This window comes from Lactuca virosa, chromosome 5 (assembly GCF_052849685.1).
Source record: "Lactuca virosa cultivar CGN04683 chromosome 5, Lactuca_virosa_CGN04683_v6, whole genome shotgun sequence".
NCBI classification, from domain to species: domain Eukaryota; kingdom Viridiplantae; phylum Streptophyta; class Magnoliopsida; order Asterales; family Asteraceae; genus Lactuca; species Lactuca virosa.
The window spans coordinates 229473814-229492114 of record NC_136430.1 but is presented as its reverse complement, the minus strand read 5'-3'; the positions used below and the strand labels follow the sequence as shown (position 1 = coordinate 229492114).

At 32.2% G+C, this 18301-nt stretch overlaps 1 long non-coding RNA gene across 8 annotated transcripts; it reads right to left on the bottom strand.

Moving 5' to 3' along the window:
* Positions 1 to 2789: 2789 nt before the first annotated feature.
* LOC145115422 (uncharacterized) lies at positions 2790 to 5316 on the bottom strand. 8 transcript variants are annotated; one of them, XR_013711565.1, is made up of 4 exons: positions 5001 to 5316; positions 4190 to 4780; positions 3652 to 4106; positions 2790 to 3124 (listed from the first exon to the last, which is right to left on the bottom strand). It is a non-coding gene; the product is annotated as an uncharacterized LOC145115422 (long non-coding RNA). The 8 variants fall into 8 exon arrangements; XR_013711566.1 differs by having other exon boundaries at positions 4190 to 4753; XR_013711564.1 differs by having other exon boundaries at positions 4190 to 4247; positions 4494 to 5314.
* Between the last annotated feature and the right edge of the window lie 12985 nt (positions 5317 to 18301).

Genomic DNA, 18301 nt, shown 5'->3' with positions numbered 1-18301 from the left:
AAAATGAAAATAAATATTCTTTCTACAAAAATCAATAACAGGAATTTGTTAAGAGATCGAATATAATAATATTAATTGAAAAAAAAAACGTAATTGTATAACTTATAGTTTTACCATGTTTTATAACTATATACATAATCGATAACATAAACTAAATCATCAAATCATTGATGAATAACAAATTAATCTTTTTTTTATAATTTATTTTTAGTTTGTATTTTATATGCAACCCAATAAGTCTATGTATTTATTAGTAGTGTTACAAACTTGTTGTATTGGCAGGCTTATCTCCATTAGACTTCCACTTTCACATGGAATATTCACTACAAGAAAAAGTTAAAATAACTATGGAATTTTACTATGGAAATAAAATTTGTAGTTATTATACTATGGAATATGCTACAGAATGGGTTGTCATAGCTATTTTTCTATGGAATTTTCTATAGAATTGCATTTCGTAGCTAATTTTTGAATAGTTACGGAATTTTGCTAGGTAACTATGGACTATGCAACAGAGTAGTTAGACGTAGTTGTATTTGCTAAAGAATCAGCAACAAAATTACGTTTTGTAGCTAATATTTGAAGAACTACGGAATTTTGGTATGTAATCGGAATCCGTAGTTATCATGCTACAAAATTTGCTAGAGAATTATAGGTCGCAGGTATTTTGCTACAAATTTACTACAGATCAAAATTTGTAGTTATTTTCCTACAAATATTGTTACGAAATCAAAATTTGTAGCTATTCTGCTACAAAATAGTGGTATTGATTTGTTTATTATACCATCATAGTTTCATTTCCTCTTATTATAGCATTTTACTTTAATAATTTTACTTGATTATAACATTGTAATCTATATGCATATATAGTACAAAGCATTTTATAAAACGCTCCAACCTTTACTCGTGTATCGCATGAAAAGGAAGGGGAAAAAGGGCACATAGTGATTCTTCATCTACTCAGTGTTGCTTTTTCCTACCATGGGTATTTAAGTCTTTTTAGTTTTTCTTTCGGTCCTACAATCCTTTTGGTGGAAACTTTTGTTTGTGGAACAAACAATATGGTCCCTGTTACGGTAGGCTTTTGTCTCATCCTTATATTTTTTATGCAGGTAACTTAAAATATCAGCACAACAACAACCTATTAGGCCTAGAAAGCCTCTAAGCAACATCAGGGGTAAAATGGTCAGTATTCCAGGATGACACCAAATAGTTTTCTTTGAAAATGGTTTTCACAACCTTGTATCTTGATATTACTTCCCACATGAAATAACTTCTATTGTTGTTTTTTGGTAGATAACGATTCATATAGCCATACAAATTTTTTCAGGTAAGAAAAATTTAAAATTAATATATATATATATATATATATATATATATATATATATATATATATATATATATATATATATATATATATATATATATATATATATATTCAGTCTTACAGGATGACACCAAATAGGATTCATGTAACTTATTTATTAGCATGCAAAAAAATACAAATATGTTCTATCCACAAGGGAATTTGTTCCACCTGTATAAATGTATTAATTCATTTTCTATCCTAATGACTATAACGTAGTTGCAGTGAATATGAGTATGTGTATGGATGTATGTGTGACTTTGTATGTAGCTTCATATGCATCTAATATCACTTATAACATGTTACCTAATTAGATAAACAGTTCATGTGTAACAGAATTACATAAACAGTCCATGTGTACCTTGGTCCACTTACATCCACTCACCTCCCTACTACTTATGTTCTATCCCTGGTTGGTAGTTTTTGTTAAGCCTCCAAACATGCTAGTTTATCAAAGGAAGACTCATAGGGGCAAAATGGTCACAACCACAAGTTAGAGCAGATCGGTTACAAATTTGAGGGGACAAAAATTACTTTTTACTTGATGAATTAAAGTTGGTAAAATTTTATTGTCCACTTTTGAACGATCACAATGATTGAGCTAAAAAAACATAAATTCACATGTAGGGGTTTCGCATGAAAGAGACCATCAACTAAGCATGTATGGTCCCCTATTCCTTTATGTTTTATCACTCAATGATAAATTTTGATATGATGTATGGAAATAAGATCTTAAAAACTTAAAATACACTACTAGAAAACTAAGTAATTACCTACAGCAGAATTTGTAGGAAATCCGTACGAACAAGGCGTTACCTACAGATTTCCTACAAAAAACGGGTTGTAGGAAAAACCCTCGTGGGTAATTTTTTCCTACAAATTAGCTACAAACGTTCCTACGCATTTCCTACGGAATATTCTGTTACAAATTTAACTACGGAATACCTACGGAACACGTTAACTACAGAGTACTTATAGATTACCGGGTTATTTAGCTACGAAACTCCTACAAAATACATACGAATTATTTTCCTACGGAATACCTACGAAATGATTTTCCTACAGAATACCTACCAACTACTTTACCTACAGATTACCTACCAACACTTTTTCCTACGGAATAACTACCAACTGATTTTCCTACAGAATACCTACCAACTACTTTACCTACAGATTACCTACCAACATCTTTTCCTACGGAATACCTACAGATTTTATTGAATTTTATTTCCCACAGAATACCTACTGAATATTTATTTCCTACAAATTTTCTATGAATTTTTTACCAATTTTTATTGCTATATAAAATTTATAATTCCTACAGAATATTTATTTCCTACAATTCAGTCAAAAATCTATTGCTATATTAAATTTATAATTTAAAAAATATCCAAATTTTCTGCTAAAAAAACCAAATAAATAATTAAAATAATAGTCAAATACCATTACATTCATTAGCATTAAAATAGTCACTAACATACCATTCATACATTCAAATACTCAAAATACCATTACAATACCATTACAAAAGCTAAGAACTAGTCAATAACATAACATTAATTTAGTGTTCTAAAACAAAAACTAAGAACTACTTGGTGGATTACCGGACGGATTGATTTGTTTCATAAAGGCCGCCAATTGTCGTTGCACTTGCCATTCCATTTCATTTCGCATTTGTTGCATTTGCAAATTCATTTCACTTTGCTTTTCATCCATGGCTTGTTGCATGTTTGACATTTGTTGTCGCAACTCATTTACCTAAATATAGCAAGACAAACACATGCAGTTAGTAAATGTAATTCAACTTTAAACCATGATAGCAATGTACTTTACTTTTAATTCAATAATAAAACACACTATTCATAATAACAATGTACATTGTTTTTAATATCCATAATAATAACTTTTAATATGCATAATAATAACATACAATATATTTTTATCCATTATACCATTGTATTTTTACATTTACAATCCATAAGATCAATGTACTTAAATTATTATCAATAACAACAATTTACTTTACCAAATATCAATAATAGCAACATACTATACTTTTCACCCATTATAGCATTATGTTTTACCTAATTTAATAATAGCAACATAGTATCATGTTCAACCATAATAACAATGCACTTTACCTAATATTAATAATGGCAACATATTTCAATTTTCACCCGTAACAACAATGTACCTTACCAATATGAACATATTTTTTTCAGCCATATTAGGTACCTCTTTACTTGATTTTTTTTCTCTATAATATATTATGTAAATAATAGTACCTCCTGTTGTGACTTTGCAAAGTCAGCAGAAGCTGAAGTTGACTCATAAGAATATGCACCCGTCATCAAAAAGTGAAGATCCGAGTATCCTGCCCCATAGATAGGACCTTTTTGTTTCCCGCCTTTCCTAAGCAATTATGTTTGGGTCCACAATTCAGGATCATTCACATTATGTTGAGTCGGATCATCACCATATTTTTTAGATAGGGCTTTGTTATATGATTCCTATAATATACCAAAAGAAAGCTTTTGTTATTGTACTAAAAAGTAAAAACTAATATTAGTAAATATATAAAAAGATAAAGACAACTTATGATCGCCACCCTAGATGTCTCATTCACAAAATCCACTGGCGCCTCTTTATCTCCCCCAAAATATATTTTCTTTGATTCGGCGGTAAGATGTGTCTTATAATAAAGATCAATGAATGAGGGGTCTTCACCCGTCAACTGTTTCTATATAAACGACACAACATAATTGATGTAATTAGTGTTGAAAGAAAAATGTATCACTAAAATCTATAATTATGATTACTTACCAATTTAAGACGGTGCTCCTCAAATCCAATGCTACCACCCGTATGTCTCCTGCAACTCCTAATCATAATAAATTTGGGGGTAGAATTGTCAAAGGTTTGACATACAAGGTAAAAAAAGGATCTCAAGAAACTATGACTTTGGAAGTAGGTTGCTGTAACAGACTTTTGAAACATGTTTCATTTGTTGTTTCAGATGTCCAAAGTGAACCATGGTTTGGATCACAGTATAAAGAGGAAAGTATTCCTCCATCCATGTTGGAATCATGGAAGAATCCTCCAGAAATAGATGTTGCATTACATCTACCTGCAATGAACGAATTCATTCCAAAAGAGTTCTCCATTCGTGCAAACGGTGTAATGTGTTATTTCGGAGATGCATCTCCTCCGGAATGCATAATTGATGAGCCATTGATGAAGTTCTGGTACAAGCTCGATAAGCCATTAAATGGAATTCTCCATCTCACCACCAGTAGTAACTAGTAAGGCCGATTTCTGATCCAAGCATAAACATGGAGACCAAACAGGTGTTTGATGGAACTCCTCCTCCTACTTTACTGGATGATTCTAAGCAACAAGCGAGTCTTGAGAAATCTAATATATTGTGGGGGTTCAAAATGGTTCAAATCATGGCCAAAAGGTTGACAATCACAAGACGTTTAATATATTGATAAGGGGGAGAAGAAACCGAAATCACAGAAATCGACAGGTTACAAGTATGGAAAGCACAATTGAAATCACAGAAACTGAAATTGATTCTCTAGGGGAAAAATTTGTGAAATGTGAGCAAACTGAAATCGACATACATACATACCTGGGGTGTCGTTGATGGTGGTGTGGGGCAGCAACGGTGGTAGTATGGTGCAGCGACAATTGTGGTGCGACGGAGCGTCGGCGGTGGTGTGCGATAATGACAGCCGGAGGCAGGGACGGTGGCGGTATGAGGAGGTCGGTGGTGGTGAGCGACAGCGACAGCAACAGCAACAACCGGAGGTCTGGAACGGTGGGTCGGCGGAAGTGTGCAGGAACAGGGGTGGGGAATCGCCGGTGTAAGGCTAGGTTTTTGTTTCAGAACCAATCTGTGCGATGAGATGAGGAGGGAATTGAAAAATTGGTTTCTTTTTCATTTTGTCAAAATTTTCATATATCGGGCCTTTTTTTTTTAATTCCAAATGGTTAAATCATATTTAACTAGCAATTATATTTAAAAATTTTATTATAATAGTTAATATAAAATTCAGTTTTATATAATGTTTCTTTGATATATTTAACTAGCAATTATATTTAAAAAATTTATTATGTGTTAAAAAATTGAAACAAAAAAAAAACATTTTTGGATGGTTAAATCAAATAAATTTAAAAATATCATAGTTAATATATCAGTTTTATATAAGGTTTTTTTGATATATTCAACAGACAATTATATTTTTAATTTCATTATGTGTTAAAAAAATGAAACTAAAAAAAACATTTTTGAATGGTTAAATCAAATAAATTTCAAAATATAATAGTTTATATAAAATCAGTTGTATATAAGTTTACTTTGATATATTTAACTAGCAATTATATTTTTAATTTTATTATGTGTTAAAAAATGAAACGAAAAAAAAAACATGTTTGGATGGTTAAATCAAATAAATTTCAAAATATCATGGTTAATATAAATTCAGTTTTATATAAGGTTTCTTTGATATATTTAACTAGAAATTATATTTTTAATTTTATTCTGTGTTAAAAAATGAAACTAAAAAAAACCACTTTTGGATGGTTAAATCAAATAAATTTAAAAATATTGTAGTTAATATATGAGTTTTAAATAAGGTTTTTTTGATATATTTAACTAGCAATTATATATTTAATTTTATTATGTGTTAAAAAAATGAAACGAAAAAAAAAACATTTTTGGATGGTTAAATCAAATAAATTTCAAAATATCATGGTTAATATAAAATTTAGTTTTATATAAGGTTTCTTTGATATATTTAACTAGCAATTATATTTTTAATTTTATTATGCGTTAAAAAAATGAAACGAAAAAAAAAAAACATTTGACACTCAAATAATAGAAAATACAAAAACTACCGTAGGTAATCTGTAGGTAATACCTACGGATTGCCTACAGATAAAGGTAATCTGTAGTTAATCCGTAGGCATTTACCTACAGATTGCCTACGATATTTCTTAATTTTTCGATTTTAAAAGGTCAAATATAGTTTTTTTCGTTTCGTTTTTTTCACAACTTAATTATACTTTGATTGCTTTGTTTTAACCAATTTATACATAATATAAACTTACAAACAAACGTATGCATCATTAGAAACCATTACTATATACATAATAAACAAAAAGCTATCTATGTTTGTCCTTAAGCCACAATTAACATCATTAAACAAATACATGATATACTAAACATAATACATACATATGGTGTGTATGTACATGTGTGTACTGATTTCTATTTGTGTTTAGAAAATAACATTGATTTAAAAAAAAAACTTCTAAATGAGTAATGGGTTCTAATGGTGCATACGTTTGTATGTAAGTTTATGTTATGTATAACTCGGTCAAAACAAAGCAATCAAAGTATAATTAACTTGTGAAAAAAATAAAACGAAAAAAAACGACATTTGACCGTTGAAAAATAGAAAAATAAAAAAAGACCGTAGGTAATCTTGTTGGATTAGTGTCTAAGGCTGTAACTATATTTGGTAAGCACTTGACCCGGTTATGCATGGTCCTTTTGGGTTGCCTTCACCATAGCAACTTGACAGGATGATTTGTTAAGAGAGAAGAGATATTATTAATATATATTTAAGGAATAATAATATTATTTGATTAATATAAGTCATATATTAATTGAGAATTAATTTGGTGACTTAAAGAGGTTAATTGAATAAAGGGCATAAACTGTCAAATGTGTGATAGTTGTATTTTGAGCTATGTATCCTTATGGATATTGGGGTGGACGAAATTTAGGGTTTGGGAACCTTAAATTCGTCCAAGCCTTGTATCTAGAAGGATCTTGGATTGCTTAGGGCCTAAGTCATTCAATTAGGGTTAAAGGAGAAACCCTAATAGCTCATAGTATAAATAGGACCCTTGGGGTGGAGAAATCGGCACTCTTGCAAGCCAAGGAACCCTAGGGCCGATTTCTATCCCTCCTCCCTCTCTCTCAAGATCATCTTCTTGCTAGTTGGTGTTTGTAAGCCATTAGAGGAGTGACAATTGTGACTCTAAGCTCCAAGAAGAAGAAGTATCAAGCAAGTAATTCAAGGTATTCTTTCAGATCTGATTTCATATGATTAGATTCAATATATTACATTAGATCTAGTATTGCAAGTCTTGGATTCAATGCATGTTCAATTAGAGAAACCTAGATCCAAGCAATTAGGGTTTGCATGTGCACATAGGAAAGTTCTTATGGCTCAAACCCATCAGTGGTATCAGAGCTTTGATTGATTTCTATTGAATTGATGCATTGGTTGATTGCTTGTTGCTTGAAAAATTCGATTTTGTGATTCTGACTGCTGTACTCGGCGAGTTCCTCTGTGGACTCGGCGAGTAGCTCCAACTCGGCGAGTCCATAGAGGTACTCGGCGAGTTCGAGCGTCAGAAGGAGGAAGTTTCGGGATTTCTTGCTGTTTTACTTGATGATACTTGCCTTAACTGTTTTGGGTCATTAAAATCCGATTTTAATCATATATATGAGTATATTCTTGACCTAACAAAAGATAATTACCAATTAGTTGAATAATAATTTCCTTATATGATAATTGTTGATTATTTGAATTGAATTGGTAAATTGTTTTGCAAGTAACATTAAATAAGATCAAATTGAGATAATCTAATTAGATAATTTATATTATTTGCTATTTGATCCTTATGCTTTGAAAAAGTTCAAAGACTTGTCCTCAAGCTTTGAAATTTTAAATTTTGTGATTAAAAGTTTAATTTGGATAATTTTAAATTTCAATCCCTAGAATTTTACAAGTTTAAAATTCAACCCTATACTATTATATTATTACAAGCTTAATATATATATATATATATATATATATATATATATATATATATATATATATATATATATATATATGTATGATTTACAATGCTAGTCTTACCGTTAGTAGGCCTCATTCACGAAGTCGGTCTATAAGGTGGGTATAAGGTTGCTGCCTATAAAATGGCGCTTAATGGGTGTACATTCACACCCACCGCTTGCTTGACTGGTGGAGGGTCGTTAGCCGAACGGGTAGGATAGGGCAAAACCTTCTCTCATTAATAAGTATAATGAATCTATATAAAGTAACTAAACATGTTTTATAAAATTCCCAATCTTAGTTACTTTAGGAAAAGTGAATTGATGTAATCCCATGAAACTACACTTTGCACCCTTGCTAAGACATTAATGGAGCGTGTGTGGTTAACCAGCACATTAATTGGGCTCTAAGCAAAGGTGGCAAAGGGTGACTCATTGTTTGTTATAGTTCAATGGAGCGTGTATGGTTAACCAGCACATTGAATAGGTAACTGTAACAGTGGGGGCGCCTTGTACATTTGCATGGTTATTCACACCCACTTTGTGATCCTCGGCATCCCAGTCACAAACGAGAGGGGCATATCGAGATTTAAACATGTCATTGAAAGGTTCAATGAATCTCAAAGAAATCTAGGAATTCTCAATACATTTAAAAACTTAAAGCTTATGTTTTTTATGGTGAAGAATTAGTGAATCGTCATTCACTTACCTCCAAATTATTTGCATATTGGATTACGGCATCCCTTTTCTAATGTGTAAATAACGTTGTTGGGTCCTAGCCCTAATTTTTCATTTTGGGTGTTAATTAGGGACTTAATCTAATCAAACTTTGTTCTTTCTATTTGTAGATGTCTAACGCAAACAACGCAGCTGCTAGCTCATTTCCTCTAATGAGCCTTTGTCAAAAAGTGACATTCGATGGAACGAACTTTAGCGAATGGATAAGATACATTCGCACAATCGCGCGCTACGAGGACAAAGAGTATGTTCTCGATGAGAAGCTTGAAAAGATCAATCCAGAAACTGATACTCCTGAAGAAATGGCTGTCTTTGAGAACCATGAGCGTGATGCAACGAAGGTCCATTGCATCATGATAGCCACAATGAACACAGAATTCCAAAAGTCCTATGAGGACATGTATCCTTATGAGATGCATTTAGACTTGATGGAGAGGTATCACCAAAGCGCGAGGCAAGAGCGCTATGAAATCATAACGAATATGATTACTGCTAAAATGGGAAGTGGAGAGTCTCTTACTGTGCACTTGCAAAAGATGCAAAGGTATGTTGATCGTCTTCGCAAGTTGAATGTCAACTTTGGGGAAGATTTGGCTATCGACATTGTTCTTCACTCCTTGCCCTCATGCTACAACCAATTTAGGATGACCTACCACATGAACAAGGAAGAGGTCACCCTAAGCAAACTCCAAGGGCTCCTGAGGACTGCTGAGAGCAACCTCAAGGACAAGTCTGTTGCACCAACTCCCAATCCACCCGTTGCTCCTGTTTTGGCTATTGGACAGGGAAGGGGCAAGAAGAGGAAGGCTTTTTCAAAGAACCACCACAAAGGAAAGTCCCAAAATGGTTCCTCTTCTAGTGGGACCAAGGTTGATCCTGCTAAGCCCAACCCAAACCCAAAGGAGGCAGAGTGCCACCATTGCCACAAAATAGGGCATTGGAAGAGAAGCTGCCCGGAATATCTGCAAGCCATCAAGGATGGGAAGATCAAGCCATCTTTCGCAGGTATTTACACAATTAAATCTAATGATTCATCTCATGCTATTTCTTGGGTTCTTGATACAGGGTGTGGTTACCACATTTGTTCTGATTTGCAGGGACTGGGAAGAAATAGGGATGTGGAGCTTGGAAGAATAAATCTGATCATGGGAAACAGAAGAACGTCGCCTGTCACCAAGATTGGAGTGTATTCTTTAGAGCTTAGGAATGGTTTGAATTTAGAATTAAATAATTGTTGCTACTCGCCAGATATGGCAAGAAACATCATTTCTTTTCATGGTTTATTTAGACAAGGATTTAGATATTCGTTTAATAATGAGAATGGTTCGATTTATGCTTATCTAAATGGTGTTTTATATTTTGAAGCAATGCCTTGTAATGGAATTTATGAAACTGTTATGGTTGTAGATAACCTAGGAAATGATGTGTTGTGTATGGATTCTTCCAATGGTATGGATAAAGCATCCTTGTGGCATTGTCGTCTTGGACATGTCAACAAGAAGCGCATAGCCCAACTCCAAAAGGATGGAGTGTTGGAGTCGTTCGACCTTAGGGAAAATGACACGTGCGAATCTTGTTTACTTGGAAAGATGACCAAATCACCCTTCACTGGCACTTGTGCGAGGGGTGAGGGTTTATTGGATCTCATACATACAGATGTATGTGGACCCTTTAGATCCACCACAAGGGATGCAAATCGCTTCTATGTGACTTTCACAGATGATTATAGCAGATATGGGTATATCTACTTAATCAAGCACAAGTCAGAAACCTTTGAAAAGTTCAAAGAGTTTAAACAAGAAGTGGAGAATCAATTGGGCAGGAAAATCAAGATGCTTCGATCTGATCGAGGTGGAGAGTACCTAAGTCTTGAATTCCACGACTACCTCAAGGAATGTGGAATAGTTTCACAATTGACGCCACCTAGGACACCACAATTGAATGGTGTAGCTGAGAGGCGTAATCGAACCTTGCTAGACATGGTTCGTTCCATGATGAGTCGTGCTTCACTACCTATCTCATTCTGGGGGTATGCCTTAGAGACTGCCGCCCATATCCTTAATTTAGTACCCACAAAGAAGGTTGCCAAAACACCTCACGAGATGTGGACAGGGAAAGCTCCCTCGTTGGCACATATCAAGGTTTGGGGCTGTGAAGTTTTCGTAAGACGAGAAACTCACGACAAGCTCGAACCTCGTAGTGAGCGATGTATATTCATCGGCTACCCACATAAATCCTTTGGATATCTCTTCTATAGGCCGAGTGACAATGTTGTCTTCGTTGCGAGGAGAGGGGTTTTCCGAGAGCGAGAACTCATAAGCCAAGGAGACAGTGGGAGGCAAGTCGATCTTGAAGAGATTCAAGAATCTAGCGATGAAGGAACCTCTAACACTGGCGCTCAACCCGAGGAGGAAACTCCAGTTGAACCAATTGACGAGTCCTTACCTCTTAGACGTTCCGAAAGAGTTAGAGTTCAACCCCAGTTTTATGGTTTTCATATTACAACCGAAGGGGACACGTATATTAGTGATGGTACACTAATAAATCTAGATGAACCTAATAGCTATAAGGAAGCCATGGCAGGCCCAGAGTCTGTAAAATGGAAAGAGGCGATGGACAGCGAGATTCATTCCATGTATGACAACCAAGTTTGGAATTTGGTTGACAATGTACCAGGTCGTAAGACGGTCGGGTGCAAGTGGATCTTCAAGAAGAAGACCGACGTGGATGGGAACGTGCACACTTATAAGGCGCGATTGGTTGCGAAGGGTTTCACTCAGACTCCTGGAGTTGACTACGACGAAACCTTCTCACCAGTTGCGAAGATAAAAGTCTATTAGGGTGATGCTAGCCATTGCTGCATTTCATGACTATGAAATCTGGCAAATGGATGTAAAAACCGCTTTCCTTAATGGGAAGTTGGCTGAGGATGTTTACATGGCTCAGCCAGAGGGTTTTGTCGATCCAAAGCATCCCAATAGAGTGTGTAAGCTTGAGAAGTCCATTTATGGGCTTAAGCAAGCGTCTTGCAGATGGAATCTTTGCTTCGATGAGAAAGTCAAAGAGTTTGGATTTGTACGAAGTGAAGATGAATCATGTGTATATGTCAAGGCCAGTGGGAGTATAGTTAGCTTTCTCGTTTTGTATGTCGATGACATACTGCTCATAGGAAACAATGTCCCGACTCTGCAGGAGGTTAAGTCCTGGCTCGGGAAGTGTTTCGCTATGAAGGACCTCGGAGAGGCTTCCTATATTTTAGGAATAAGGATAGTGAGAGAATGAAGTAAGAGACTAATAGGACTTAGTCAGAATACTTACTTGGATAAAGTACTAAAACGTTTTTGTATGGAAAACTCGAAAAAGGGAGAACTACCGATACAGAGTAATGCCAAATTGAGTAAGACTCAAAACCCGAGTACAGAAGTCGAGATAGCTGAGATGAACCGAATACCCTATGCTTCCGCAGTTGGCTCAATCATGTACGCTATGACTTGTACTCGCCCTGATGTGGCCTTTGCTTTGAGCATGGTCAGTAGATATCAGGGGAACCCAGGTAGAGCTCATTGGATTGCAGTCAAGAATATACTTAAGTACCTTCGGAGGACCAGTGAATGGTTTTTAGTCCTCGGAGGGAGTGATGACTTAAAGGTGCGAGGGTATAGTGACGCCAGCTTTCAGACCGACAGGGACAACCACCGTTCGCAGTCGGGCGAGGGTATATATATAATCATTGATTCACAACTTAAATATTATATTTACAGTTTAATAAACCAATTAATTCACTAATTTAGAGTTTAATACAAAATAATTATAAAACAAATATATTTTTACATATTTATACAACATAAAAATAAATATAATCACCAAAAAATTAATACAAACATTCATAAATATATCATTCAGATTTTAATACGAAATTAATTAAAAATTCATAGCTTAATACAATTAATTCACAACTTATACAGTTAATTCATAATTTAATACACAAAATCTACAACCTAATCTATTAAATTTACTGTTTTAATATACAAAACTATATATTCACAATCATATTCTTAACATAAAACTGACATTTATACACTCAGATCTATATATTAGTTCTTTGTTCAACATTTATTTACAAAAATATTCAAAGTTTAATTTTACATACTTTATTCAAAATTAAATAAAATCATGTATGTGTATAATGATTCTTTCATCTCATATTTCAAAACAAAACAAAAAAAAGTCAATGATAACATTCACAACTTAATATACGAAGTACGCAATTTAACACAATCAAGTTACAATTTAATACATAACATTCGCAGTTTAATAAAATACATTCACAGTTCGAACACAAGTTAAAACTTACATCTTGTGGTTTTTGGGAGTTATAATAGATAGTAGTTACACACATCACAAATCACAACCTAAAAAAAATCCTAAATTCATAATATTTGAGAAAACATTAACATAATAACACATTCTAAATTTAATTCACAGCATAACAACTATATAACCTAAATTGTGAATAACATTTTATGCAAATATTATAACAAATAAGAAAACAAACTTGGGTTCACAACTTAATAACAGTTAAAACTAATAATAACATGAATAAACAACAAATGAGGGATTAAAACATTAAATTCACACCTTAACAAAAGGAAAAACAATTAAAACAAAAATCAAAATTTTCTTGTCTTACTATTATGTTTTGAAATTTTGATATCGGCCCCTGATTATTGTGTTTGTGTTCCGCCCCTGACTGTATGCCAAATTTTAAGGTTTGATAATATTTAATCCTAATCAATCTCACAATAAAAGTTCATGTATAATTCATAGATTAATGCTTGTACGATTCTCAATAACTATTCATCTAGATATGTCAAACGAAAAGTAAACAACGGAAAAAGCATATACCATGTCATTATTATTCTTAGCTCTATGGTAGCTGTCAACCTTTTAACATTCTCAATCCAAGCAAAGGAAAAAATGCAAATGTTCGAGCTTCTCCAAAACATCACTAAAGAACAATAACTTCGACCTTTTACTTCTTCTGGATGTTAGATTCTATTTCTAAAGGAATTCTCTTGAAGACCACATGAAATACTCGCCAAAACAGATCTCACACATTTCATGTCGATCCTTCGATAGAGCCCTTTCTTTTGATAGAAATCATGACCAAACAACACACCTGGTCATGTTGAACTCACAGGTAAGTCTAAATTGTCAGATGAACACCTTGTTTGAAGATGTCACCGAAAAAGCACCGTATACTCAAACTTATATCTGATTAAAATATAACCAAATTATATATATATATATATATATATATATATATATATGTATATATATATATATATATATAGTGAGTTTTTACGCTATGAATAGACGTCTAAACAGGAAGGAATGGAACGGCGGTAGAGCATTTACTCTGAAATTTAACAAAATGATCTTCCTTACATATATAAACCCTTATTAAAATATGGATTTTAAATTTACAAAAATGAAACACAAGAAAATCACAAATGGAAAAAAAACTAATTAAAAAATCCTAGAAAAAGATATGTGTAAAATTCAACGAGAACATGAAGTTTGAAAAAATGATTATCATTTTTTAGGTTAGATGAACATGGGTTCTTTTCATGTTTTTATGTTGTTATGAGATATAATTTGGTTATGTGTTGAACCAATCCCTCCCCCCCCCCCTCTCTCTCTCTCTCTCTCTCTCTATATATATATATATATATATATATATATATATATATATATATATATATATATATATATATATATATATATATATATATATACATACTAGGCGAATCCTCACGCGTTGTGCACCAATAAAATTATTTAATTAAAATAATAATTTTTAACATATTGCGATTTAATATTTATATATGAAAAACCAATGTCAGTAGCAAGACAAAACCTATGGTTAACCTATTTTATATCATTGTTTATTTATACTATTAATTGATAATTTTATAAACTTCATTATGTTGTGTAAATTGTATATCAAATATATGTTGATTTCTATATATAACAAATAATAAAGCGGTATAAAAAAATACTACAACTTTTGATGATTTGGTAGACCGTTTTAAGTTGTGTAAATTACATATAAAACGTATGCTGATTTGTATATAAAACAAGTCACAAATAGTATGGAAAAATATTACAAATTTTAATAATATAAAAATACTACAACATCTGCCATAACATTCACATCTAACAAAATTTATTAAACACTTAGAAATCATTCGAAATGAATATTTAGAAATCAACATACATTTGATATATATAAATATTTTTATAAAACAAATCGCGTTGAAATAACCATTGATTCGGCAAAATTCATTTTTTCAACTCTTTCATATTTAATAATATAGTTAAACTGTGTATAAAAAATAAAAATAAAAGGACATTGCATATTAATAACCATAAGTTAAAAAACTAATTACATTCAATTTGAAATCATAACTACATTTAAATTAAAAAACTTTTGAGTTTAGTATGAGTTTCAAACTCTTGAGTTGTGCGCAAAAATATAATATAAAAATTAACAATTATACATTATAATAACTATATTATTGTCATTTATGATTGAAATAATGATTTTTGCACTCATTTGTAACTAATATTATAATTATTTTAATTGCAATCATTTGTAACTGATATTATAATTATTTGAAGTATACAATAAGATAAATATAATAAGTTGGGTTTGAATTGAATTAAACAAAGTTTTTGATATAACGTTATTTTTAAATTTTTAGTTAACTTAGAAACAATGTATTTGAATATTGTTTATTTCATTTATTATTATTATTCTTATTATTATTAATTCAAACAACAATCATTTTAATACAATATATGTAGGAATAATATTACAAAATGTACGGAAACAAATAAGAAATAAGAAAAGTTGAGGCATGTGTTTAACACATTGTCCTTAAAATAAATTCACCCGTTATCGGGTGTTTGTTTTCCAGGATACAACAACTAGAAGTGGTTTTTCTAGACCACCCGAAATCTCATTAGGCCTGGATTTTACCTTTGATTAAGCAAGAAAACTAAGAACATGTAATGGAGAGAAAGGGAGTTTTTGTATTCTTCTTCGGGTTCTCAAATGGTTGTATAGTTGTAGTATTTATACTACACATTCTATAACCTCCCATTTAAAAACCTCTATTAATCACAAAATTAATATGCGTTAATATGCAATTAAATTGTAATATTAATTACAATTTCAGTTACAAAGAAAAGAAATATTTGCAAGAAAGGTCCCTAAACTTTTATTTTCTTTCTCTCAACCATTAAACTCTTTTATTTACTTCTTCCAACACCCTTACTTTAAGGATTAATTTCTCATTCATATAAATCCATTTTGGACGTGTTAAAAAAATGAGAAAAAACCCATTTTTATAAATTGGTTAACACCAATTTTCCAACAATCCCCCACATGAATGAAAATTGATCAAACATTTTCAAGCTACCTAGATAAAATCCAATAGTTGAATCATGCATAAGATAGGTAGGTGTTATCCTTTGAACCTTCCCTTAAGATACATATTTATTTTACTAGCGGACCAGTAGACTCGATGTCCTTGAACTGTTCTGCTGTTTGTGTAAATAATCAATATGTGTCTCACCTGATTCTCCCTAACCTAGTTTGGTTCTCACTGATGTGTCCGTTATGGTCATGGACACTTGCCTGGTTCTGTAAGAGCTCTTAGGAATGTGCCCATACATTTCCGTTTGAAGCGACCCCACTTCTCTCTCACATAGGTGATTCCATCATAATCATTAAAAGCTAATGCATGATGATTTCCAACTTTTCCTCTTCGGCTATAAGCTTAACCTGCATCATTGTTTGTTTTAGGAATTGGTTGGGGTTAACCCCCACAGTGTTTCACAAATGTTATATGCAAGTAGGTTGTCCTATTGAACTTAGATCTTGGGATCTCCAGTCAATTAGGTTGGGTTTTCCTTCGCAATAACTTATTAATCTATGGGTTTTAGTCTCATTCCTCATAACGAACTCTCATTCCAAGCATTTCGTTAGTGGATCCGCAATCTTATTTTGACTTTATGTAGTCATGAAAGATAATTCATCTTGAGAGTCGTTGTTGAATTGTGTTATATCTTTAACAAATATATCTAGACTCACCATTATTTACATCATCGTGTACATATATAGGAGTTATTGGTTCACCATGGGACGTTTCCCAAGACTTACAAATCCATTTAGTTTATTGTCCAACTTTGGATAAACTTGCAAATTTTTTTTGCTCCTGTATTTTCCAACAAATGTTGACCATTATCAATATGGTTATAACTACATCATAGTTACCACTATTGAATATGCATAATTGTGTCAACATAATACGATAAGCAGATGTACTACATGTATTTGTGAATTCACAATAACATTGGCCAGATGTAATTATGAATATTCCATACATGAGTTTTCTTTCAAATATCGTATTTTTCCATGAAATTTCTTGTTTTAACCATCTACATATAAAATTCTTTAGGTATCCTATCTCAAGGATCCTACTATGTCATAAAATAGAATATCACTTTAAAGTGCCATTTATATGGATCTATTTCATCACATCCATTGATGTTGAACGACATATTCAAACTTTTGATACTCGTTGTTCCAAAGCTTGCTTTAATCATATAATGACTTTACTACTCACACATTTTGTTGCTTTCCCTCGAGTAAGATAACTTCTTGGCAGTTCCATGTAGATTTATACTTCTAAAACTATGTTTAGAAGTTTTAGTTTCATATCGGAATGATATAGTTCCAAATTTCGAGAAGTTACAACCACATATAATTATAAGAGCATGAAATTAATCAAGACATTCTTATGTTTGTAATCCAAACATATATTTAAAATATGTCATCAGCTCTTACTTCTCAATTGGAAACCCACTAAATCGCAATGATTTCTCAAACTCAATAGTTCAAATGATATAACCATTATTAGTTTTACAACTTAATCCAATATAATAAGAAACATTCATTTGATTCCAAACTTAGAATAATCATATTTCCATTCATAGTCCTTTCGAATTCATGTTGAATATCTTAATATTCATCAAAACCTTTATCTTGTTTGGATGAATTCTAACCAATATTATTGGATTCAATGGAAATAGTTTCTTGGAGTATAGAAGTATCATTTGATTCTAAATTTCAAAACATGAAATCAGTGCATATTTCTATTCAAATCATAGAACAGTATGTTATAACTGATTCTTATTTTTTTGGATCTATCTGCTTTCATTTTCCTATTGAAAGTCCATTTATAGCCTAGTGGTTTACATACTAGAGG